The sequence below is a fragment of the Heterodontus francisci genome, unplaced genomic scaffold, assembly GCF_036365525.1.
Source record: "Heterodontus francisci isolate sHetFra1 unplaced genomic scaffold, sHetFra1.hap1 HAP1_SCAFFOLD_1042, whole genome shotgun sequence".
Taxonomy (NCBI): Eukaryota; Metazoa; Chordata; class Chondrichthyes; order Heterodontiformes; family Heterodontidae; genus Heterodontus; species Heterodontus francisci.
In genome coordinates this window covers 83,740-105,101 of record NW_027140859.1, presented here as the reverse complement: position 1 = coordinate 105,101, position 21,362 = coordinate 83,740, and the positions used below count along the sequence as shown (strand labels likewise).

At 52.8% G+C, this 21,362-nt stretch overlaps 1 pseudogene; it reads left to right on the top strand.

Annotated features, from left to right (window-relative positions):
• Positions 1 to 1,170: 1,170 nt before the first annotated feature.
• The window catches only part of LOC137361275 (transcription factor MafK-like), a 91,456-nt pseudogene continuing 71,264 nt past the window's right edge, over positions 1,171 to 21,362 (top strand).

Sequence of the window (21,362 nt, the reverse complement as noted above, 5' to 3'; positions counted from 1 at the left end):
CTCGGTGGGCCGAAGGGTCTGTTTCAGTGCTGTGTCTCTAAACATAAACAACAGGAGCATCCCATTCAGCCCCCCTCGAGTCTGTTACACAGGAACAGGAGGAGGCCCATTCAGCCCCCCTCGAGGCTGTTACACAGGAACAGGAGCATCCCATTCAGCCCCCCTCGAGTCTGTTACACAGGAACAGGAGGAGGCCCATTCAGCCCCCCTCGAGGCTGTTACACAGGAACAGGAGGATCCCATTCAGCCCCCCTCGAGCCTTTTACACAGGAACAGGAGGAGGCCCATTCAGCCCCCCTCGAGCCTGTTACACAGGAACAGCAGGAGGCCATTGTGTAAAGCACAACAACATCTTTGATTTAACTAGCGTCTGCAATGCAGTAAAACATCCCCAAGGCCCTTTGCAGGAGGGATTATCAAACGGACTTTGAGCCCGCGCTGCGGGAGGAGATATCAGGAACGGTCGAGCAACAGCTCGGTCAAAGAGGGACGTTTTAATGAGGTCTTAAAGCAGAAGAGAGAGAGAGAGGCGGGGTGGTTTAGGGACTGAATTCCAGAGTTCAGGCCTCCCCGCCCCCCCAGGACAGCTGAAGGCACGGCCACCAATGGCAGAGCGATAGGAATCGGGGATGTTCAAGAGGCCGGGATCGGAGGAGGGCAGAGAACTCGGAGGAGGTTACAGAGATAGGGAGGGGGAGGGGGGAGGGGGCCATGGGAGGGCCCTATCTCTGTAACCTCCTACAGCTCCTGCGGTTCTTATTGCCCCAGTTCAAATACCTCCAGGGCCCATGTTGCTGGGAGTTCGGAGAGTGGAAGGGCCTGGGGTTTTGAACCCCTGAATCGCAGGGTGGAAGGCTGCGGGGAGGAAGGGGTTAAGAGCTTGATGGTCTCCGGGAAGCTTCCCTCCCCCCCGCCGGGAGCTCTGCTCTCATTGGCGACTTTGTCCGTCACGTGCTCCTTGGCATCTCTCTCGGCATGATCCAAACTTTCGAGTTGGTTTAACCGTTCGGCTGCCAGTATTTATCCTCCTGCTTCCTCCTTCAGGCCTCCCCTCCCCACCTCTCCCCGCACCCCCCCCCCCCCTCCCCCACTCCACCGACCTGACCCCGAGCCTCGCCAGGATCCGGAGCTCCTGACCCCACCGCCTGGGTGAGTCTCTCTAATTTCCACCACCTTCCCCCCCCAACCCTCCCTCAGACCCAACCCATACAAGCTGTACTCCAGCTAATCTATTTGTGTCGAGTCATTGGGTGGACGGAGTGAGTCAGAGAGAGGGGGAGGGCGGAAGAGAGAGAGAGAGAGAGTGAGATGAAAAGAGAGAGAGACAAACAGAGAGACAGGAAGAGAGAGAGATAAAGAGATGGAGAGAACTAGAGAGAGATATATATATATAGAGAGAAAGAGAGACGGGGGAGAGAGAGGGCGAGACAGAGAGAGAGAGAGAGACAGAGAGAGAGAGAGAGACAGAGAGAGAGAGACAAAGAGAGACAGAGAGAGAGAGAGAGACAGAGAGAGAGACAAAGAGAGACAGAGAGAGAGAGACAAAGAGAGACAGAGAGAGAGAGACAGACACAGAGAGAGAGACAGAGAGAGAGAGACAGAGAGAGAGACAGAGAGAGAGACATAGAGAGAGAGACAGAGAGAGAGAGAGAGAGAGTGAGATGAAAAGAGAGAGAGACAAACAGAGAGACAGGAAGAGAGAGAGTTAAAGAGATGGAGAGAACTAGAGAGAGATATATTTAGAGAGAAAAAGAGAGACGGGGGAGAGAGAGGGCGAGACAGAGAGAGAGACAAAGAGAGACAGAGAGAGAGAGAGAGACAGAGAGAGAGAGAGAGAGAGAGAGGCAGAGACATAGAGAGAGAGACAGAGAGAGAGACATAGAGAGAGAGACATAGAGAGAGAGAGAGAGAGACAGAGAGAGAGAGAGAGAGAGTGAGATGAAAAGAGAGAGAGACAAACAGAGAGACAGGAAGAGAAAGAGATAAAGAGATGGAGAGAACTAGAGAGAGATATATATATATAGAGAGAGATATATATAGAGAGAGAGATATATATATATATATATAGAGAGAGAAAGACAGATGGGGGAGAGAGAGGGCGAGACAGAGAGAGAGAGAGAGAGAGACCAAGAGAGAGGACAGAGAGCGAGACAGAGAGAGAGATATAGACAGAGAGACAGAGACAGAGAGAGAGAGAGAGACAAAGAGAGAGAGAGAGACAGACAGAGAGAGAGACAGAGACAGAGAGAGAGAGAAGCATGGGAAGAAAGGAGAGTTGGGGAGCGGGGCTCGAGCCTGGGCTCCCTCCCTCGATGCTGATCTCGGCCGATGCGGGAGTGAGACCCCAAAACCCCGTCACACATGGAGCAGGAAACACCAAGGTTCCGGAATCGGGGAGAGGCTATGACCATGTCCAAATGGCCTGCGTTGGCTAGAGGGAGGGAGGGCTGCACGTTCCGCCTACAGGCAGCAAGGGAGGAGGTGAGGGGACGCAACAGGAATAGCTGATGAGGATGTGACCCTGGAGCTGGGTTAGCAACAGAGAGGGCCAGCAAGAGAAGAGAAAGTGAGACGGCCCTGAGGCCTAAGTCAGCAGGATTCACAGAAACAAAGTTACTCAGGGCTGACATCTTTGGCCAATATTCTCGGTTTATGTAGGCCGAGAGCCTGGGCCCAACCTGACCAAGTTCCTGGGCCTATGTTGGCCAAAAGCCGAGGCTAACTGTCTCTGTGTACATAGGCCAAGAGCCTGGGCCTAATTTGAACAAGTTCCTGGACCTACTTTGGCCAAATGCCGAGGCTAACAGCCTCAGTGTATGTAGGCCAAGAGCCTGGGCCCAACTTGACCAAGTTCCTGGGCCTACTTTGGCCAACAACCTAGGCTAACAGTCTCAGTGTATGTTGGCCAAGAGCCTGGGCCCAACTTGAGCAACAGCCTGGGTCTACCTTGGCCAAAAGACTGGGCCTAACATGACCGACTGCCTGGTCCAAACTTGACCGATATTCTGTGCCCAGCTTGTCCGAAAGGCAGGGCCGATCGAGCTGAGAGTGAGGGCCAAGCTAGGCCGACATTCTGGGCCTAAATGACTGGGGCGCACTCGGCTGACAGCAAGGGCTTACTGCCTGGGCCGACCATTCACCTTCCTTGTGCCAGCCGTCCACTTGCCGGTCCTGCAAGGTGGTATGACCCCTGACAGCTTTGTTTGGTTTCCAGAGCCTGAAAAAAACAGAGTTTCGAGAGAGGAAGCAGGGAGTGAGTGACGAGGAGGAACTTCCATCCCGATTTCAGTTCATCCGTCGACGAGGCTTCTGCCATAGGGGCCCAGTGCCCGAAATGAGCAACTTACAGAAGTCCAGCCACACGTACAAGGTAATTTTATATTAAACAGCGGATAGAGGCAGAGGGAAACATACAAGGGTGCAGACAGGACAAATATCAGTTCAGCTTCAGAGTGTAGAGGGAGATTTACTCTGTATCTAACCCCTGTGCGGTACCTGCCCTGGGACTGTTTGATGGGGGACAGTGAAGAGGGAGCTTTACTCTGTATCTCACCCCTGTGCTTTACCTGTCCTGGGAGTGTTTGATGTGGACAGTGTAGTTTTGGATTGCTACGTGGCTATGAGGAGAGAGCAGGGCACTGAGATAAGTTTGGGATTGATACAAGGCTATGGGGAGAGAACGGGGCAGTAGGATTAGGTTGGGAATTGACACAGGGCTATGGGGAGAGAGCTGAAGAGTGGCATTAGTTTGGGGATTGATACAGGGCTATGGGGAGAGAGCGGGGCAGTGGGATTAGTTTGGGGATTGATACAGGGCTCAGGGGAGAGAATGTGGCAGTGGGATTAGTTTGGGGATTGATACAGGGCTATAGGGAGAGAGTAGGGCAGTGGGAATAGTTTGGGGTTTGATACAGGACAGTGGGATTAGTTTGGGGATTGATACAGGGCTATTGGGAGAGAGCGGGACATTGGGATTAGTTTGGGGATTGATACAGGGCTATTGGGAGAGAGCGGGGCAGTGGGATTACTTTGGGGATTGATACAGGGCTATGGGAAGAGGGTGGGTCAGTGGGATTAGTTTGGGGATTGATACAGGGCTATGGGGAGAAAGTGGGGCAGTGGGATAAGTTTGGGGATTGATACAGGGCGATGGGGAGAGAGCGGGGCAGTGGGATTAGTTTGGGGATTGATACAGGGCTATGGAGTGAGAGTGGGTCAGTGGGATTAGTTTGGGGTTTGATACAGGGCAGTGGGATTAGTTTGGGGATTGATACAGGGCTATTAGGAGAGAGCGGGACAGTGGGATTAGTTTGGGGATTGATACAGGGCTATTGGGAGAGAGCGGAGCAGTGGGATTAGTTTGGGGATTGATACAGGGCTATGGGGAGAGGGTGGGTCAGTGGGATTAGTTTGGGGATTGATCCAGGGCTATGGGGAGAAAACGGGGCAGTGGCATTAGTTTGGGGATTGATACACAGCTATGGGGAGAAAGTGGGGCAGTGGGATTAGTTTGGGATTGATACAGGGCTAATGGGAGAGAGTGGGGCAGTGGGATTAGTTTGGGGACTGATACAGGGCTATGGGGAGAGAGCGAGACAGTGGGATTAGTCTAGAGATTGATACAGGGCTATGGGGAGAGAGCGAGACAGTGGGATTAGTTTAGAGATTGATACAGGTCTATGGGGAGTGAGCGGGGCAGTGGGGTTAGTTTGGAGATTGATACAGGTCTGTGGGGAGAGTGGGTCAGTGGGATTAGTTTGGAGATTGATACAGGGCTATGGGAAGAGAGCGGGGCGGTGGGGTTAGTTTGGAGATTGATACAGGGCTTTGGGGAGACAGTGGGATTAATTTGGGATTGATACAAGGCTATGGGGAGACAGTGGGATTAATTTGGGATTGATACAGAGCTATGGGGAAAGAGTGGGTCAGTGGGATTAATTCTGGGTTTGATACAGAGCTATGGGGAGAAAACGGGGCAGTGGCATTAGTTTGGGGATTGATACACAGCTATGAGCAACTTACAGAAGTCCAGCCACACGTACAAGGTAATTTTATATTAAACAGCGGATAGAGGCAGAGGGAAACATACAAGGGTGCAGACAGGACAAACATCAGTTCAGCTTCAGAGTGTAGAGGGAGATTTACTCTGTATCTAACCCCTGTGCGGTACCTGCCCTGGGACCGTTTGATGGGGGACAGTGAAGAGGGAGCTTTACTCTGTATCTCACCCCTGTGCTTTACCTGTCCTGGGAGTGTTTGATGTGGACAGTGTAGTTTTGGATTGCTACGTGGCTATGGGGAGAGAGCAGGGCACTGAGATAAGTTTGGGATTGATACAAGGCTATGGGGAGAGAACGGGGCAGTAGGATTAGGTTGGGAATTGACACAGGGCTATGGGGAGAGAGCTGAAGAGTGGCATTAGTTTGGGGATTGATACAGGGCTATGGGGAGAGAGCGGGGCAGTGGGATTAGTTTGGGGATTGATACAGGGCTCAGGGGAGAGAATGTGGCAGTGGGATTAGTTTGGGGATTGATACAGGGCTATAGGGAGAGAGTAGGGCAGTGGGAATAGTTTGGGGATTGATACAGGGCTATGGGGCGAGAGTGGGTCAGTGGGATTAGTTTGGGGTTTGATACAGGGCTATTGGGAGAGAGCGGGACAGTGGGATTAGTTTGGGGATTGATACAGGGCTATTGGGAGAGAGCGGGACAGTGGGATTAGTTTGGGGATTGATACAGGGCTATTGGGAGAGAGCGGGGCAGTGGGATTACTTTGGGGATTGATACAGGGCTATGGGGAGAGGGTGGGTCAGTGGGATTAGTTTGGGGATTGATACAGGGCTATGGGGAGAGAGCGGGGCAGTGGGATTAGTTTGGGGATTGATACAGTGCTATGGAGAGAAAGTGGGGCAGTGGGATTAGTTTGGGGATTGATACAGGGCTATAGGGAGAGAGCAGGGCAGTGGGAATAGTTTGGGGATTGATACATGGCTATGGGGCGAGAATGGGTCAGTGGGATTAGTTTGGGGTTTGATACAGGGCTATTGGGAGAGAGCGGGACAGTGGGATTAGTTTGGGGATTGATACAGGGCTATTGGGAGAGAGCGGGACAGTGGGATTAGTTTGGGGATTGATACAGGGCTATTGGGAGAGAGCGGGGCAGTGGGATTACTTTGGGGATTGATACAGGGCTATGGGGAGAGGGTGGGTCAGTAGGATTAGTTTGGGGATTGATACAGGGCTATGGGGAGAGAGCGGGGCAGTGGGATTAGTTTGGGGATTGATACAGTGCTATGGAGAGAAAGTGGGGCAGTGGGATTAGTTTGGGGATTGATACAGGGCGATGGGGAGAGAGCGGGGCAGTGGGATTAGTTTGGGGATTGATACAGGGCTATGGAGTGAGAGTGGGTCAGTGGGATTAGTTTGGGGTTTGATACAGGGCAGTGGGATTAGTTTGGGGATTGATACAGGGCTATGAGGAGAGAGCGGGACAGTGGGATTAGTTTGGGGATTGATACAGGGCTATTGGGAGAGAGCGGAGCAGTGGGATTAGTTTGGGGATTGATACAGGGCTATGGGGAGAGGGTGGGTCAGTGGGATTAGTTTGTGGATTGATCCAGGGCTATGGGGAGAAAACGGGGCAGTGGCATTAGTTTGGGGATTGATACACAGCTATGGGGAGAAAGTGGGGCAGTGGGATTAGTATGGGAATGATACAGGGCTAATGGGAGAGAGTGGGGCAGTGGGATTAGTTTGGGGACTGATACAGGGCTATGGGGAGAGAGCGAGACAGTGGGATTAGTTTAGAGATTGATACAGGGCTATGGGGAGAGAGCGGGGCAGTGGGATTAGTTTAGAGATTGATACAGGGCTATGGGGAGAGAGCGGGGCAGTGGGATTAGTTTGGAGATTGATATAGGGCTTTGGGGAGACAGTGGGATTAATTTGGGACTGATACAGAGCTATGGGGAGAAAACGGGGCAGTGGCATTAGTTTGGGGATTGATACAGGGCTATGGGGAGAGAGTGGGACAGTGGGATTAGTTTGGGGATTGATACAGGGCTATGGGGAGATAGCGGGACAGTGGGATTAATTTGGGATTGATACAGGGCTATGGGGAGAGGGTGGGTCTGTGGGATTAGTTTGGGGATTGATCCAGGGCTATGGGGAGAAAACGGGGCAGTGGCATTAGTTTGGGGATTGATACAGGGCTATAGGGAAAAGCCGGGGCAGTGGGATTAGTTTGGGGATTGATTCAGGGCTATGGGGAGAGATTGGGACAGTGGGATTAGTTTGGGACTGATACAGGGCTATGGGGAGAGCGGGGCAGTGGGATTAGTTTGGGGATTGATACAGGGCTATGTGGAGTGGGCGGGGAAGTGGGATTAGTTTGGGGATTGATACAGAGCTATGGGGAGAGAGCGGAGCAGTGGAATTAGTTTCGGGATTGATACAGAGCTATGGGGAGAGAGCGTGGCAGTGGGATTAGTTTGGGGATTGATACAGGGCTATGTGGAGTGGGCGGGGCAGTGGGATTAGTTTGGGGATTGATACAGAGCTATGGGGAGAGAGCGGGGCAGTGAGATTAGTTTGGGGATTGATACAGGCCTATGGGGAGAGAGCGGGGCAGTGGGATTACTTTGGGGACTTATTCATGGCTATGGGAAGAGAGCGGGGCAGTGGGATTAGTTTGGGGAATGATACAGGGCTATGGGGTGAGAGCGAGACAGTGGGATTAGTTTAGAGATTGATACAGGGCTATGGGGAGAGAGTGGGGCAGTGGGATTAGTTTGGGGATTGATACAGGGCTATGGGGAGGTAGCGGGACAGTGGGATTAGTTTAGAGATTGATATAGGGCTATGGGGAGAGAGCGGGGCAGTGGGATTAGTTTGGGGATTGATACAGAGCTATAGGGAGAGCGGGGCAGTGGGATTAATTTGGGGATTGATACAGGGCTATGGGGAGAGAGCGAGACAGTGGGATTAGTTTACAGATTGATACAGGGCTATGGGGAGAGAGTGGGGCAGTGGGATTAGTTTGGGATTGATACAGGGCTATGGGGAGGAGCGGGGCGGTGGGGTTAGTTTGGAGATTGATACAGGGCTATGGGGAGAGAGTGGGGCAGTGGGATTAGTTTGGGATTGATACAGGGCTATGGGGAGAGAGTGGGGCAGTGGGATTAGTTTCGGGATTGATACAGGGCTATGGGGAGAGAGTGGGGCAGTGGGATTAGTTTGGGGTTGACACAACGCTATGGGGAGACAGTGTGATTAATTTGGGATTGAAACAGAGCTATGGGGAGACAGTGGGACAGTGGGATTAGTTTGGGATTGATACAAGGCTATGGGGAAAGAGTGGGGCAGTGGGATTAATGTGGGATTGATACAAGGCTATGGGGAGACAGTGGGATTAATTTGGGATTGATACAGAGCTATGGGGAGACAGTGGGACAGTGGGATTAGTTTGGGATTGATACAGGGCTATCGGGAAAGAGTGGGGCAGTGGGATTAGTTTGGGGATTAAGACAGGGCTATGGGGAGACAGTGGGATTAATTTGGGATTGATACAGAGCTATGCGGAGACAGTGGGACAGTGGGATTAGTTTGGGATTGATACAGGGCTATGGGGAAAGAGTGGGGCAGTGGGATTAATTTGGGGATTGATACAGAGCTATGGGGAGAAAACGGGGCAGTGGCATTAGTTTGGGGATTGATACAGGGCTATGGGGAGAGAGTGGGTCAGTGGGATTCGTTTGGGGATTGATCCAGGGGTATGGGGAGAAAACGGGGTTGTGGCATTAGTTTGGGGATTGAAACACAGCTATGGGGAGACAGTGGGACAGTGGGATTAATTTGGGATTGATACAGAGCTATGGGGAGAAAACGGGGCAGTGGCATTAGTTTGGGGATTGATACAGGGCTATGGGGAGAGAGTGGGACCGTGGGATTAGTTTGGGGACTGATACAGGGCTATGGGGAGATTGTGGGTCAGTGGGATTAGTTTGGGATTGATACAGAGCTATGGGGAGAAAACGGGGCAGTGGGATTAGTTTGGGGATTGATACAGGGCTATGGGGAGATAGCGGGACAGTGGGATTAATTTGGGATTGATACAGGTCTATGGGGAGAGGATGGGTCTGTGGGATTAGTTTGGGGATTGATCCAGGGCTATGGGGAGAAAACGGGGCAGTGGCATTAGTTTGGGGATTGATACAGGGCTATAGGGAGAAGCCGGGGCAGTGGGATTAGTTTGGGGATTGATTCAGGGTTATGGGGAGTGATTGGGACAGTGGGATTAGTTTGGGACTGATACAGGGCTATGGGGAGAGCGGGGCAGTGGGATTAGTTTGGGGCTTGATACAGAGCTATGGGGAGAGAGCGGGGCAGTGGGATTAGTTTGGGGTTTGATACAGAGCTATGGGGAGAGAGCGGGGCAGTGGGATTAGTTTGGGGATTGATACAGGGCTATGTGGAGTGGGCGGGGAAGTGGGATTAGTTTGGGGATTGATACAGAGCTATGGGGAGAGAGCGGGACAGTGGGATTATTTTGGGATTGATACAGGGCTATGGGGAGGAGCGGGGCAGTGGGATTAGTTTGGGGATTGATACAGGGCTATGGGGAGATAGCGGGACAGTGGGATTAATTTGGGATTGATACAGGTCTATGGGGAGAGGATGGGTCTGTGGGATTAGTTTGGGGATTGATCCAGGGCTATGGGGAGAAAACGGGGCAGTGGCATTAGTTTGGGGATTGATACAGGGCTATGTGGAGTGGGCGGGGCAGTGGGATTAGTTTGGGGATTGATACAGAGCTATGGGGAGAGAGCGGGGCAGTGAGATTAGTTTGGGGATTGATACAGGCCTATGGGGAGAGAGCGGGGCAGTGGGATTACTTTGGGGACTTATTCATGGCTATGGGAAGAGAGCGGGGCAGTGGGATTAGTTTGGGGAATGATACAGGGCTATGGGGTGAGAGCGAGACAGTGGGATTAGTTTAGAGATTGATACAGGGCTATGGGGAGAGAGTGGGGCAGTGGGATTAGTTTGGGGATTGATACAGGGCTATGGGGAGGTAGCGGGACAGTGGGATTAGTTTAGAGATTGATATAGGGCTATGGGGAGAGAGCGGGGCAGTGGGATTAGTTTGGGGATTGATACAGAGCTATAGGGAGAGCGGGGCAGTGGGATTAATTTGGGGATTGATACAGGGCTATGGGGAGAGAGCGAGACAGTGGGATTAGTTTACAGATTGATACAGGGCTATGGGGAGAGAGTGGGGCAGTGGGATTAGTTTGGGATTGATACAGGGCTATGGGGAGGAGCGGGGCGGTGGGGTTAGTTTGGAGATTGATACAGGGCTATGGGGAGAGAGTGGGGCAGTGGGATTAGTTTGGGATTGATACAGGGCTATGGGGAGAGAGTGGGGCAGTGGGATTAGTTTCGGGATTGATACAGGGCTATGGGGAGAGAGTGGGGCAGTGGGATTAGTTTGGGGTTGACACAACGCTATGGGGAGACAGTGTGATTAATTTGGGATTGAAACAGAGCTATGGGGAGACAGTGGGACAGTGGGATTAGTTTGGGATTGATACAAGGCTATGGGGAAAGAGTGGGGCAGTGGGATTAATGTGGGATTGATACAAGGCTATGGGGAGACAGTGGGATTAATTTGGGATTGATACAGAGCTATGGGGAGACAGTGGGACAGTGGGATTAGTTTGGGATTGATACAGGGCTATCGGGAAAGAGTGGGGCAGTGGGATTAGTTTGGGGATTAAGACAGGGCTATGGGGAGACAGTGGGATTAATTTGGGATTGATACAGAGCTATGCGGAGACAGTGGGACAGTGGGATTAGTTTGGGATTGATACAGGGCTATGGGGAAAGAGTGGGGCAGTGGGATTAATTTGGGGATTGATACAGAGCTATGGGGAGAAAACGGGGCAGTGGCATTAGTTTGGGGATTGATACAGGGCTATGGGGAGAGAGTGGGTCAGTGGGATTCGTTTGGGGATTGATCCAGGGGTATGGGGAGAAAACGGGGTTGTGGCATTAGTTTGGGGATTGAAACACAGCTATGGGGAGACAGTGGGACAGTGGGATTAATTTGGGATTGATACAGAGCTATGGGGAGAAAACGGGGCAGTGGCATTAGTTTGGGGATTGATACAGGGCTATGGGGAGAGAGTGGGACCGTGGGATTAGTTTGGGGACTGATACAGGGCTATGGGGAGATTGTGGGTCAGTGGGATTAGTTTGGGATTGATACAGAGCTATGGGGAGAAAACGGGGCAGTGGGATTAGTTTGGGGATTGATACAGGGCTATGGGGAGATAGCGGGACAGTGGGATTAATTTGGGATTGATACAGGTCTATGGGGAGAGGATGGGTCTGTGGGATTAGTTTGGGGATTGATCCAGGGCTATGGGGAGAAAACGGGGCAGTGGCATTAGTTTGGGGATTGATACAGGGCTATAGGGAGAAGCCGGGGCAGTGGGATTAGTTTGGGGATTGATTCAGGGTTATGGGGAGTGATTGGGACAGTGGGATTAGTTTGGGACTGATACAGGGCTATGGGGAGAGCGGGGCAGTGGGATTAGTTTGGGGCTTGATACAGAGCTATGGGGAGAGAGCGGGGCAGTGGGATTAGTTTGGGGTTTGATACAGAGCTATGGGGAGAGAGCGGGGCAGTGGGATTAGTTTGGGGATTGATACAGGGCTATGTGGAGTGGGCGGGGAAGTGGGATTAGTTTGGGGATTGATACAGAGCTATGGGGAGAGAGCGGGGCAGTGGGATTATTTTGGGATTGATACAGGGCTATGGGGAGGAGCGGGGCAGTGGGATTAGTTTGGGGATCGATACAGGGCTATGGGGAGGAGCGTTGCAGTGGGATTAGTTTGGGGATTGATACAGGGCTATGGGGTGAGAGCGGGGCAGTGGGATTATTTTGGGATTGATACAGGGCTATGGGGTGAGAGCGGGGCAGTGGGATTAGTTTCGGTGTTGATACAGGGCTATGGGGAGAGAGCGGTTCAGTGGGATTAGTTTGGGGATTGATCCAGGGGTATGGGGAGAAAACGGGGCAGTGGCATTAGTTTGGGGATTGAAACACAGCTATGGGGAGACAGTGGGACAGTGGGATTAATTTGGGGATTGATACAGGGTTATGGGGAGAGCACGGCGCAGTGGGATTAGTTTGGGGATTGATACAGGATTATGGGGAGAGAGCGGGCAGTGGTATTAGTTTGGGATTGTTACAGGGCTATAGGGAGAAGCCGGGGCAGTGGGATTAGATTGGGGATTGATTCAGGGCTATGGGGAGAGATTGGGACAGTGGGATTAGTTTGGGACTGATACAGGACTATGGGGCGGGTGGGTCAGTGGTATTAGTTTGGGACTGATACAGGGCTATGGGGAGAGAGCAGGACAGTGGGATTAGTTTGGGGATTGATACAGGTCTGTGGGGAGATTGGGTCAGTGGGATTAGTTAGGGGATTGATACAGGTCTATGGGGGGAGAGCGGGGCAGTCGGATTAGTTTGGGGATTGATACAGGGCTATGGGGAGAGAGTGGGACCGTGGGATTAGTTTGGGGACTGATACAGGGCTATGGGGAGATTGTGGGTCAGTGGGATTAGTTTGGGATTGATACAGAGCTATGGGGAGAAAACGGAGCAGTGGGATTAGTTTGGGGATTGATACAGGGCTATGGGGAGATAGCGGGACAGTGGGATTAATTTGGGATTGATACAGGTCTATGGGGAGAGGATGGGTCTGTGGGATTAGTTTGGGGATTGATCCAGGGCTATGGGGAGAAAACGGGGCAGTGGCATTAGTTTGGGGATTGATACAGGGTTATGGGGAGTGATTGGGACAGTGGGATTAGTTTGGGACTGATACAGGGCTATGGGGAGAGCGGGGCAGTGGGATTAGTTTGGGGCTTGATACAGAGCTATGGGGAGAGAGCGGGGCAGTGGGATTAGTTTGGGGTTTGATACAGAGCTATGGGGAGAGAGCGGGGCAGTGGGATTAGTTTGGGGATTGATACAGGGCTATGTGGAGTGGGCGGGAAAGTGGGATTAGTTTGGGGATTGATACAGAGCTATGGGGAGAGAGCGGGGCAGTGGGATTAGTTTGGGGATTGATACAGAGCTATGGGGAGAGAGCGTGGCAGTGGGATTATTTTGGGATTGATACAGGGCTATGGGGAGAGAGCGGGGCAGTGGGATTAGTTTGGGGATCGATACAGGGCTATGGGGAGGAGCGTTGCAGTGGGATTAGTTTGGGGATTGATACAGGGCTATGGGGTGAGAGCGGGGCAGTGGGATTAGTTTGGGGATTGATACAGGGCTATGGGGGGAGTGCGGGGCAGTGGGATTAGTTTGGGATTGATACAGGGCTATGGGGAGAGAGCGGGGCAGTGGGATTATTTTGGGATTGATACAGGGCTATGGGGTGAGAGCGGGGCAGTGGGATTAGTTTCGGTGTTGATACAGGGCTATGGGGAGAGAGCGGTTCAGTGGGATTAGTTTGGGATTGATACAGGGCTATGGGGAGAGAGCGGGGCAGTGGGATTAGTTTCGGTGTTGATACAGGGCTATGGGGTGAGAGCGGGGCAGTGGGACCAGTTTGGGATTGATACAGGGCTATGGGGAGAGAGCGGCGCAGTGGGTTTAGATCGGGGATTGATGCAGAGCTATGGGGTGAGAGCGGGGCAGTGGGATTAGTTTGGGGATTGATACAGGGCAATGGGGAGAGAGCGGGGCAGTGGGATTAGTTTGTGGATTGATATAGGGCTATGGGGAGAGAGCGGGGCAGTGGGATTATTTTGGGATTGATACAGGGCTATGGGGAGAGAGCGGGGCAGTGGGATTATTTTGGGATTGATACAGGGCTATGGGGAGAAAACGGGGCAGTGGCATTAGTTTGGGGATTGATACAGGGCTATGGGGAGAGTGTGAGGCAGTCGGATTAGTTTGGGGATTGATACAGGGCTATGGGGAGAGAGTGGGACCGTGGGATTAGTTTGGGGACTGATACAGGGCTATGGGGAGATTGTGGGTCAGTGGGATTAGTTTGGGATTGATACAGAGCTATGGGAAGAAAACGGGGCAGTGGCATTAGTTTGGGGATTGATACAGGGCTATGGGGAGATAGCGGGACAGTGGGATTAGTTTGGGGATTGATCCAGGGCTATGGGGAGAAAACGGGGCAGTGGCATTAGTTTGGGGATTGATACAGGGCTATAGGGAGAAGCCGGGGCAGTGGGATTAGTTTGGGGATTGATTCAGGGCTATGGGGAGAGATTGGGACAGTGGGATTAGTTTGGGACTGATACAGGGCTATGGGGAGAGCGGGGCAGTGGGATTAGTTTGGGGTTTGATACAGAGCTATGGGGAGAGAGCGGGGCAGTGGGATTAGTTTGGGGATTGATACAGGGCTATGTGGAGTGGGCGGGGAAGTGGGATTAGTTTGGGGATTGATACAGAGCTATGGGGAGAGAGCGGGGCAGTGGGATTAGTTTGGGGATTGATACAGAGCTATGGGGAGGAGCGGGGCAGTGGGATTAGTTTGGGGATCGATACAGGGCTATGGGGAGGTGCGTTGCAGTGGGATTAGTTTGGGGATTGATACAGGGCTATGGGGTGAGAGCGGGGCAGTGGGATTAGTTTGGGGATTGATACAGGGCTATGGGGGGAGTGCGGGGCAGTGGGATTAGTTTGGGATTGATGCAGGGCTATGGGGAGAGAGCGGGGCAGTGGGATTATTTTGGGATTGATACAGGGCTATGGGGTGAGAGCGGGGCAGTAGGATTAGTTTCGTTGTTGATACAGGGCTATGGGGAGAGAGCGGGGCAGTGGGATTAGTTTCGGTGTTGATACAGGGCTATGGGGTGAGAGCGGGGCAGTGGGATTAGTTCGGGGATTGATGCAGAGCTATGGGGATAGAGCGGGGCAGTGGGATTAGTTTGGGATTGATACAGGGCTATGGGGAGAGAGAGGGGCAGTGGGATTATTTTGGGATTGATACAGGGCTCTGGGGAGAGAGTGGGGCAGTGGGATTAATTTGGGATTGATACAGGCTGAGGAGGGAGGAAGGCAGTGGGATTAGTTTGGGCATTGATACATGGCTGAGGAGGCAGGAGGGCAGTGGGATTAGTTTGGGCATTGATACAGGGCTATGGGGAGAGTGTGAGGCAGTGGGATTAGTTTGGGGTTTGATACAGGGCTATGCGAACAGAACGGGGCAGTGGGATTAGTTTGGGATTGATACAAGGCTATGGGGAGAGAGCGGGGCAGTCGGATTAGTTTGGGGATTGATACAGGGCTATGGGGAGAGAGTGGGACCGTGGGATTAGTTTGGGGACTGATACAGGGCTATGGGGAGATTGTGGGTCAGTGGGATTAGTTTGGGATTGATACAGAGCTATGGGGAGAAAACGGGGCAGTGGCATTCGTTTGGGGATTGATACAGGGCTATGGGGAGAGAGTGGGACCGTGGGATTAGTTTGGGGACTGATACAGGGCTATGGGGAGATTGTGGGTCAGTGGGATTAGTTTGGGATTGATACAGAGCTATGGGGAGAAAACGGGGCAGTGGGATTAGTTTGGGGATTGATACAGGGCTATGGGGAGAGGATGGGTCTGTGGGATTAGTTTGGGGATTGATCCAGGGCTATGGGGAGAAAACGGGGCAGTGGGATTAGTTTGGGGCTTGATACAGAGCTATGGGGAGAGAGCGGGGCAGTGGGATTAGTTTGGGGTTTGATACAGAGCTATGGGGAGAGAGTGGGGCAGGGGGATTAGTTTGGGGATTGATACAGGGCTATGGGGAGAGAGCGGGGCAGTGGGATTAGTTTGGGGATTGATACAGGGCTATGGGGAGAGAGCGGGGCAGTGGGATTAGTTTGGAATCGATACAGGGCTATGGGGAGGAGCGTTGCAGTGGGATTAGTTTGGGAATTGATACAGGGCTATGGGATGAGAGCGGGGCAGTGGGATTAGTTTGGGGATTGATACAGGGCGATGGGGGGAGTGCGGGGCAGTGGGATTACTTTGGGATTGATCCAGGGTATGGGGAGAGAGCGGGGCAGTGGGATTATTTTGGGATTGATACAGGGCTATGGGGTGAGAGCGGGGCAGTGGGATTAGTTTCGGTGTTGATACAGGGCTATGGGGTGAGAGCGGGGCAGTGGGACTAGTTTGGGATTGATACAGGGCTATGGGGATAGAGCGGGGCAGTGGGATTAGTTTGGGGAATGATACAGGGCAATGGGGAGAGAGCGGGGCAGTGGGATTAGTTTGTGGATTGATATAGGGCTATGGGGAGAGAGAGGGGCAGTGGGATTATTTTGGGATTGATACAGGGCTCTGGGGAGAGAGCGGGGCAGTGGGATTAGTTTGTGGATTGATACAGGGCTATGGGGGGAGAGCGGGGCAGTGGGATTAGTTTGGGGATTGATACAGGGCTATGGGGGGAGAGCGGGGCAGTGGGATTAGTTTGTGGATTGATACAGGGCTCTGGGGAGAGAGCGGGGCAGTGGGATTAGTTTGGGGATTGATACAGGGCTATGGGGGGAGAGCGGGGCAGTGGGATTAGTTTGGGGATTGATACAGGGCTATGGGGGGAGTGCGGGGTAGTGTGATTATTTTAGGATTGATCCAGGGCTCTGGGGAGAGAGTGGGGCAGTGGGATTAATTTGGCATTGATACAGGCTGAGGAGGGAGGAAGGCAGTGGGATTAGTTTGGGCATTGATACAGGGCTATGGGGAGAGTGTGAGGCAGTGGGATTAGTTTGGGGTTTGATACAGGGCTATGGGGAGAGAGCGGGGCAGTGGGACGAGTTTGGGATTGATACAGAGCTATGGGGAGAGAGCAGGGCAGTGGGATTAGTTTCGGTTTTGATACAGGGCTATGGGGAGAGAGCGGTTCAGTGGGATTAGTTTGGGATTGATACAGGGCTATGCGAAGAGAACGGGGCAGTGGGATTAGTTTGGGATTGATACAGGGCTATGGGGAGAGAGCGGGGCAGTGGGACGAGTTTGGGATTGATACAGAGCTATGGGGAGAGAGCAGGGCAGTGGGATTAGTTTCGGTTTTGATACAGGGCTATGGGGAGAGAGCGGTTCAGTGGGATTAGTTTGGGATTGATACAGGGCTATGGGGAGAGAGCGTGGCAGTGGGATTAGTTTGTGGATTGATACAGGACTATGGGGGGTGAGCGGGGCAGTGGGATTAGTTTGGGATTAATACAGGGCTATGGGGAGAGAGCGGCGCAGTGGGTTTAGTTCGGGGATTGATACAGAGCTATGGGGATAGAGCGGGGCAGTGCGATTAGTTTGGGGATTGATACAGGGCGATGGGGAGAGAGCGTGGCAGTGGGATTAGTTTGGGGATTGATACAGGACTATGGGGGGAGAGCGGGGCAGTGGGATTAGTTTGGGATTAATACAGAGCTATGGGGAGAGAGCGGGGCAGTGGGATTAGTTTGGGGTTTGATACAGAGCTATGGGGAGAGAGCGGGGCAGTGGGATTAATTTGGGGATTGATACAGGGCTATGTGGAGTGGGCGGGGAAGTGGGATTAGTTTGGGGATTGATAAAGAGCCATTGGGAGAGAGCGGGGCAGTGGGATTAGTTTGGGGATTGATACAGAGCTATGGGGAGAGAGCGTGGCAGTGGGATTATTTTGGGATTGATACAGGGCTATGGGGAGGAGCGTTGCAGTGGGATTAGTTTGGGGATTCAGGGCTATGGGGTGAGAGCGGGGCAGTGGGATTAGTTTGGGGATTGATACAGGGCTATGGGGGGAGTGCGGGGCAGTGGGATTATTTTGGGATTGATACAGGGCTATGGGGTGAGAGCGGGGCAGTGGGATTAGTTTCGGTGTTGATACAGGGCTATGGGGAGAGAGCGGTTCAGTGGGATTAGTTTGGGATTGATACAGGGCTATGGTGAGAGAGCGGGGCAGTGGGATTAGTTTCGGTGTTGATACAGGGCTATGGGGTGAGAGCGGGGCAGTGGGACTAGTTTGGGATTGATACAGGGCTATGGGGAGAGAGCGGCGCAGTGGGTTTAGTTCGGGGATTGATGCAAAGCTATGGGGATAGAGCGGGGCAGTGGGATTAGTTTGGGGAATGATACAGGGCAATGGGGAGAGAGCGGGGCAGTGGGATTAGTTTGTGGATTGATATAGGGCTATGGGGAGAGAGAGGGGCAGTAGGATTATTTTGGGATTGATACAGGGCTATGGGGAGAGAGCGGGGCAGTGGGATTAGTTTGGGATTGATACAGGGCTATGGGGAGGAGCGGGGCAGTGGGATTAGTTTGGGGATTGATACAGGGCTATGGGGAGAGAGAGGGGCAGTAGGATTATTTTGGGATTGATACAGGGCTATGGGGAGAGAGCGGGGCAGTGGGATTAGTTTGGGATTGATACAGGGCTATGGGGAGGAGCGGGGCAGTGGGATTAGTTTGGGGATTGATACAGGGCTATGGGGAGGAGCGGGGCAGTGGGATTAGTTTGGGGATTGATACAGGGCTATGGGGGGAGTGCGGGGCAGTGGGATTATTTTAGGATTGATCCAGGGCTCTGGGGAGAGAGTGGGGCAGTGGGATTAATTTGGGATTGATACAGGGCTGAGGAGGGAGGAAGGCAGTGGGATTAGTTTGGGCATTGATACTGGGCTGAGGAGGCAGGAGGGCAGTGGGATTAGTTTGGGCATTGATACAGGGCTATGGGGAGAGAGCGGGGCAGTGGGATTAGTTTGGGGCTTGATACAGGGCTATGGGGAGAGAGCGGGGCAGTGGGATTAGTTTGGGATTGATACAGGGCTATGGGGAGAGAGCGGGGCAGTGGGATTAGTTTGGGATTGATACAGGGCTATGGGGAGAGGGCAGGGCAGTGGGATTAGTTTGGGATTGATAAAGGGCTATGGGGAGAGAGTGGGGCAGTGGGATTATTTTGTGGTTTGATATAGGGCGATGGGGACAGAGAGGGGAAGTGGGATTAGTTTGGGATTGATAAAGGGCTATGGGGAGAGAGCGGGGCAGTGGGGTTATTTTGGGATTGATACAGGGCTATGGGGAGAGAGCGGGGCAGTGGGATTAGTTTGGGATTGATACAGGGCTATGGGGAGAGAGCGGGGCAGTGGGATTATTTTGGGATTGATACAGGGCTATGGGGAGAGCGCGGGGCAGTGGGATTAGTTTGTGGATTGATATAGGGCTATGGGGAGAGAGAGGGGCAGTGGGATTATTTTGGGATTGATACAGGGCTCTGGGGAGAGAGCGGGGCAGTGGGATTAGTTTGTGGATTGATACAGGGCTATGGGGGGAGAGCGGGGCAGTGGGATTAGTTTGGGGATTGATACAGGGCTATGGGGGGAGAGCGGGGCAGTGGGATTAGTTTGTGGATTGATACAGGGCTCTGGGGAGAGAGCGTGGCAGTGGGATTAGTTTGGGGATTGATACAGGACTATGGGGGGAGAGCGGGGCAGTGGGATTAGTTTGGGATTAATACAGGGCTATGGGGAGAGAGCGGCGCAGTGGGTTTAGTTCGGGGATTGATACAGAGCTATGGGGATAGAGCGGGGCAGTGGGATTAGTTTGGGGATTGATACAGGGCGATGGGGAGAGAGCGTGGCAGTGGGATTAGTTTGGGGATTGATACAGGACTATGGGGGGAGAGCGGGGCAGTGGGATTAGTTTGGGATTAATACAGAGCTATGGGGAGAGAGCGGGGCAGTGGGATTAGTTTGGGGTTTGATACAGAGCTATGGGGAGAGAGCGGGGCAGTGGGATTAATTTGGGGATTGATACAGGGCTATGTGGAGTGGGCGGGGAAGTGGGATTAGTTTGGGGATTGATAAAGAGCCATGGGGAGAGAGCGGTGCAGTGGGATTAGTTTGGGGATTCAGGGCTATGGGGTGAGAGCGGGGCAGTGGGATTAGTTTGGGGATTGATACAGGGCTATGGGGAGAGAGCGGGGCAGTGGGATTAGTTTGGGGATTGATACAGGGCTATGGGGGGAGTGCGGGGCAGTGGGATTATTTTGGGATTGATACAGGGCTATGGGGTGAGAGCGGGGCAGTGGGATTAGTTTCGGTGTTGATACAGGGCTATGGGGAGAGAGCGGTTCAGTGGGATTAGTTTGGGATTGATACAGGGCTATGGTGAGAGAGCGGGGCAGTGGGATTAGTTTCGGTGTTGATACAGGGCTATGGGGTGAGAGCGGGGCAGTGGGACTAGTTTGGGATTGATACAGGGCTATGGGGAGAGAGCGGCGCAGTGGGTTTAGTTCGGGGATTGATGCAAAGCTATGGGGATAGAGCGGGGCAGTGGGATTAGTTTGGGGAATGATACAGGGCAATGGGGAGAGAGCGGGGCAGTGGGATTAGTTTGTGGATTGATATAGGGCTATGGGGAGAGAGAGGGGCAGTAGGATTATTTTGGGATTGATACAGGGCTATGGGGAGAGAGCGGGGCAGTGGGATTAGTTTGGGATTGATACAGGGCTATGGGGAGAGGGCAGGGCAGTGGGATTAGTTTGGGATTGATAAAGGGCTATGGGGAGAGAGTGGGGCAGTGGGATTATTTTGTGGTTTGATATAGGGCGATGGGGACAGAGAGGGGAAGTGGGATTAGTTTGGGATTGATAAAGGGCTATGGGGAGAGAGCGGGGCAGTGGGGTTATTTTGGGATTGATACAGGGCTATGGGGAGAGAGCGGGGCAGTGGGATTAGTTTGGGATTGATACAGGGCTATGGGGAGAGAGCGGGGCAGTGGGATTATTTTGGGATTGATACAGGGCTATGGGGAGAGCGCGGGGCATTGCGATTAATTCGGGGATGGATACAGGGTTTTGGGGAGAAAGCAGGGTATTGGGATTACTTTGGGATTGATACAGGGCTATGGGGAGAGAGCGGGGCAGTGGGATTATTTTGGGATTGATACAGGGCTATGGGGAGAGCGCGGGCAGTGGGATAAATTTGGGATTGATACAGGGCTATGTGGAGAGAGCGTGGCATTGCGATTAATTCGGGGATGGATACAGGGTTATGGGGAGAAAGCGGGGTATTGGGATTAGTTTGGGATTGATACAGGGTATGGGGAGAGAGAGGGGCAGTGGGATTAGTTTGGGATTGATACAGGGCTATGGGGAGAGAGCGGGGCAGTGGGATTAGTTTGGGATTGATACAGGGCTATGGGGAGAGTGCGGGGCAGTGGGATTAGTTTGGGGACTGATACAGGGCTATGGGGAGAGAGCGGGGAAGTGGGACTAGTTTGGGATTGATACAGGGCTATGGGGAGAGAGTGGGGCAGTCGGATAAGTTTCGGGATTGATACAGGGCTATGGGGACA